Consider the following 6,000-nt stretch of genomic DNA (forward strand, 5'->3'; position numbering starts at 1 on the left):
CGCCTTCCTGTTACTATAGAAACGTGTTCCCGCCCTCTGTTCCCATGGAGACGCCGGAGACAACAACTCAGCCTGGACTTCGGGGTTGGTAAGAGTGGTATAAGGGGGCACGTTTATCACGTGATGGAGTCACCATACCATAGTCTGATGGACATTGGGGGTACAGCGCGGGGATAGGTGGAGGACATGTCAAGTGTTAGAGGAGCACAGCTTCCCTAACCATCCTCATGAGGAGGGTTCACATATATGTGCCTGCAATTCCCTGCATTCTTTCTGCGTTTCAATGCGTCTTGGAGGGCTAGCATTGCACTAAATGCACAGTATTATCCATGTGTTAAGTGCACGCTGTCACAACTAGTGTGCAGTAGTGGGGACAGGTGCGTTGCCATTCATTTGAATGGCACCCCAACATTCCTCCCAGCAGCCACACATTGCAGTGCAATTGCAGTACTACCATAACGCGCTTTGCAGTGAAAAAAAGAAGTGCAAGCACTGTATGCCAATGAATGGCAATGCACCAGCGCCCAGTACAATAGTGTGCACTAAACACACAGATACTGAGCGTTTACTCCAATGATATCATGTAAATGAATAGCCGCTTAAAGAAGAACTCTGGGGGGAAAAGTTATTAACCCTTGACGTGGGTTGCACTGCAAGGGTTGACTGCTCGTTTTCATCTAGGAACTAAAATAAAAAAAGTTATACTCACTCGAACCTTGCCGCCAGCAGTGCTTCCTCCAGCCTGTTATTCAATCCTCCTTATGAGGATGGTTAGGAAAAGTTCATCCAGTGCTACTCTGCTCTTCTAATGCCTGAACTAGCCCTATGACACTCATAAAAAAGGTGGAAAAACACATCTGCATTGATATGCGTTTATATGCATTTTTGTTCGTGCGTTTCTAAAGGTGTATTTTCTCTGAAATCAATTTATACATTAAGAAAGGTGTTTAAAAAAAATCATATGCGTTTACATGTTGCTTTTTAGCGCACATCACTGAAACACAAACGCAGTGTTGTAGTGTGAACATGGCACATAGAGAGCTGTTGTTTTCATTGTGATTACCAGCATTCATCCATCGCAGGAAAACGTGGTAACTGCACATAATGTAAATGGACGCTTTTGATGTGTCCTTATGTGTTCTGCGGTTTTTTTTTTGCTTAGCCAATGAAAGTCAGATAAGTCGAGGTTGCTAGGGACTGGGGGCTTGTTGTGTTAAAACACAGGGAAATGTATGTTGCATGTGTTGTTCTTCCACAGACATCAAAATCTATTGACAATGCACAAAAGAACGCCCCTGTACTGTTTTTCCCAATGCACGGCAGTGCAGCGCTTAAGTGTGAATGGGCCCTATAGAAAAGAATGCACCTTCTCCTGTCAGGCATTAACCTGCATTGCGGCAATTCACACGTTTTTGTGCATGTTGCCGCAGTGCACCAAAATGTGTGTCACTTTGTAAGACACTCTGTCATGCCATATATTGTTAAAGGAGAACTATGGGGTCAGTGTTTTTCCCCATAGTTCTCCTTAGGGTAACGGGAGGACACAAACTAGCGTCCTCCCGTCACCCTAGGCTTCGTATACCGTGAGTTACAGATGACGGGATCCGCCCAGCTGCGTGAGTGACAGCTGGCTCTGCCTATCTAGAGGCAGAGCCAGCTGTACCCGCCCCCTCCCCCGTTCGTTCCGCCAGTCAGTGCTGGCAGATCGGAGCGGGGAGAGGGGAATCCAGACCCTCCCCCTGTCACAGCAGAGAGCCGTGACAGGATCGAGAAGTGAGCGAACGCCGGTATGTGTTCGCTCACCTCCCGATCTACTGAGCCAACCTGTGACAGTCTCATTGTCACAGGTCGGCCAGAACTATGAGGTGAGTGAAAAGCACTCACCTCATAGTTCTCCTTTAATGGCACCCTAGCTCCCTTACTTCACCATGCACATTCACGTGTGTGAAGTCACACCAAGACACATGGTAACAAAGTTACAAAAAGATGGAGAGACTATTTGAAATCCATTGTCGCACATAGGGAAGTCCAAGAAAATGAATGCACTGCCCTGTACAGGACGTGCAAAAGCGCATATGCATGCAGGTGCGCAGTCGCATCCACATTACCATGATTGGGGCTAATTCACACACTTGTGGATGGGGCCTGGGCGTTCACACCTCAACAGTTTAAAGTGCGTTTCCAGAAGCTCTTTTAGGCTCAACGCTCAGATTTAATGCCCGTTCACATCGGAGCGATGTGTTGACACACAGGGGCTTCTTTTTCAGCATTCTGGGGCAGTATCACATTCGTTTTGCCCAAAAAAACTTCAATGATTTCCCTCCTAAGAACCGTTTCCTCCTTTTAGTAATCAGATTTCCATTGGTTCAAACAAAAACGCTCAAGCCTGAAAATGCATGTACAAACATGAAAAAAATGACCAAAGACTCTGACGCTCTGAAATGTGAATGTGGGGAATAATAAAGAGTGACGCACTGATAAAAATGCGCCATTTTCTAGATGAACATGTATTATATGTGTTATGACGTGTTATGACATGTGTAATGAATACAAGTGTCTCACGACAATCCGTTAAAAGAGAACTATGGCCCAACCTTTTTTTTGGCCATAGTTCTATTTAGGATAAAGATGAATAAATGTCACCAGCACACAACTAGTATTGCAGTCCAAAGAGTTCGTTTATTGTCACGTCACCAAAACTAGCGTTTTTGAGGCCACGCAGGGTCCCCTTCATCAGGCCCAGCCTGATGAAGGGGACCCTGCTGAGCTGAGCCTGATGAAGGGGACCCTGCTGAGCTGAGCCTGATGAGGGGGACCCTGCTGAGCCTGATGAAGGGGGCCCTGCTGAGCCTGATGAAGGGGACCCTGCTGAGCTGAGCCTGATGAAGAGGACACTGCTGAGCTGAGCCTGATGAAGGGGGCCCTGCTGAGCTGAGCCCGATGAAGAGGACCCTGCTGAGGCTGATGAAGGGGACCCTACGTGGCCCAGAAAGCGCTAGTTTTGGTGACATGACGTTCCAATAAACGAACTCTTTGGAATGCAATACTGGTATTGTGGTGGTGACATTTATTCATCTTTATGCTGTGTGGTGGCGCCATCCGCAGGTCACTACAAGCACCCTCCCTCATTCAATTTTGTGTTTTTCTGGTAAGAAGTGCGACAAGGTATCTTTTTGTTTAGTTCTATTTAGGGTCACAGGAGGACATATACTAATGTCCTCCTGTGACCTAAAACTCAGCATACAGCGGGCTATTGCTCGCTATATGCTGACAGCGCAGAGCCACACTGCAGCTGCCTGATTATAGCTGGCTCTGCCTCTCTAGAGCCCGCCACCTCCCCAGTCCATTCCTCCAGTTAGCACTAGAGAAACAGAGACGGGAAAGGGGAATCCCTGCTGATCGATCAGTTCCCTCTATGCCGGGAGAAGATCAGGAACTGAGCGATCGGCGTTATGTAATCGCCCAGTTCCGATTCCTCAGAGTTGACATGTGACACACGTTGGTTCTAATTATGGGGATGAGTGTATTTCATGAACTCTTTATAGCAGCTGTGGGAAATGTTTACTCAAGCAGGTCATAGCACCTGTTCCTTTTCGTGTTGTACACATGTCAACACAAGTTCTTCTTTAAAATGGTTTATCTTTACTTTACTTTTCTTTGTTAAAGTTAAATATATAAATGCTACTTCCTGACTCATCTGTGAGAAGAGTGTTGAAAAAGATGTGATAGATAACTTATCTTCTGAATCACTGATAACAGATACAATACAAGGTGTTAATGAATCAGGCCGTTTAGGTTATTGTTAAAATACTTCAGCAAATGAATTAGGATTCTTTTGCAGTATATTAACACATTTGTTTTCTTGAATATCCTTTGAGGGACACAGGATTGTAGATCCATATGTCCATGGGTTATACTGCTGCTGTAGGCAGCAGTATAACCCATGGACATATGGGTTATACTGCTGCCTACAGGAGATTTGGCAAACAAAGAACGTTATATCAGCCTCCATATAACCCTGTCTCCAACCGTCATGCTAGTGTCCTAAGAGGTCAGATCCCTTATCCTCAGCTCTACTGAGAAATCTCTGACTTTATTTTTTTACTGAAATGTTTCTCTTAAGAAGGTCTTAAGTCAAGACTCTCGATAATCTGTGAATATGTTTTCTTCAGTAACCTCAATCAAGACTTCAAATACTCTCATTGAGCTAGTTTCTTTACAGCAGATAGCTGCATCGGCCTATCCTCAGGAACAGCTTTGGAGGCCATACCTGGACTCTGCTGGACTTAAGATGGTGCGGCTAGCCTGGATAGTGACCTTCAGGTTTTAACTTTTCTTTATTGTGAGAAGGTCAGCACCATCTTTGTTCATGTAGCCAAGTTCAGAGATGACACACAATCATACGAATCCCATTACCTATGAAGTAGCCTTTATTATACTGACTCTCTGTAGACATTTGTTGCACTGCTTAGTGTATTTAGCTGTTTCCTGGACTACCTTTTATCCATAACAATACCAACCTGTCCTTGTATGTATCTTTCCTTAGCTATCTGCCAATGGATCTGTTGCATAAGCACAGCCTAGTTAAACCATATAAATACAAGTGTTTTTTTCTTCAATATCTTTAAGGGATACAATGAAAAATAAAGTGTACTAGTCCGTGCTAATAATGCAATTATTTTATCAGTAGACACTTTTATTGCCACTGATATTATTAAAGGAGAACTATGGGGTTAAGGCTTTTCGCCATAGTTCTCCTTATGGTAACGGGAGGACACAAACTAGCATCCTCCGGTCACCCTAGGCTCAGTATACCGCGAGCTGTAGCTCAAGGTATACTGAAACGCCGCAGTATACCGCGAGCTGCAGCTTTACAGCAAGATGCACATGGAAGGGCCTAATACAGTACAAACAGCAAAAAGTTTTCCCAGCACAATCGCCAGCCATCATGCAAAAAAACGTGTCGCTCTTTGTACTATATTAGGCCCTTCCATGTGCACCTTGCTGTAAAGCTGGTAATAAATTGATGAGTGTGTTTGCCATTTGTTTTGCTTGACTGATTTGGTGCAGTGACGCATGGGCGGTCTCAGCTGCCATTGTTGTGTGTGGGATCCCTTGTGCGTACCTGTGCCTTTAAGGGAGGTTGGGCTTCCTCCTGACAAACCTGCACCCAATTTGATCTTTTGCCACATGTGCTCCAAGATGGAGTTGGGACTGCACTATTTAGAGGTGCCTTGACGCAGCTGTGCGGCTATCACATTTTCTGCAGAAGACGTGTATCCAAACCTCTGTTTTTAACCTTAGCGGTGAGACAAGTTTTTTTGCATGCTGGCTTGTGAGTGTGCTGGGAAACTTTTTGCTGTATGGACTGGTTAAGGACCCTTAATGGCTGATGGAGATGTTCTGTTGCTGCCATCTGTTTGATCCATGGTGTTGATAGCGAGACAACTAAGTGATTTACCATAGCTGTTGTTTGTTTTATAGATATAACTGTACAAGTAACCTTTAAAATAAATATGTGACCACATAATATCTAAAAGACGCTTACATACTGCAGTTGGCATGTGCCTGCATGCACATTCTAATTTCTTACAGACCAACTCCGAACCTTAGAAAAGTGGGGCTCTCTGATGGGTAACAGTGACCATACTCTTTTTTACTTTCTCTGCCTTGTCTCTGACCCTCCATTATTGTGGGTATCTTCGCCAACCAACAGTAAGACAGGAGGAAGAGCAACAGCCAGCAACCATGGGGACTGGTCTCCTTTTTGCCATTAGCGTGCACTACTTTTTTGGGTTGTGGGGCACTACACAAATATTGGAAAGTATATGCAGAAGGTGCCAACTACAATATACAAGTCTCTGTTAGATGTTTGTTTTGACCACAACATATTTTATATGAAGAAATTGATGTGATTTAGAAACTTAACAACATTTTGTTTTCTTTATTTTAGATTTTTGAATAAATCTCATCTATTAAAACAAAATCTCATACCCCAGA

Source organism: Nanorana parkeri, unplaced genomic scaffold (assembly GCF_000935625.1).
Source record: "Nanorana parkeri isolate BGI_ZX_2015 unplaced genomic scaffold, ASM93562v1 scaffold301, whole genome shotgun sequence".
Lineage (NCBI taxonomy): Eukaryota > Metazoa > Chordata > Amphibia > Anura > Dicroglossidae > Nanorana > Nanorana parkeri.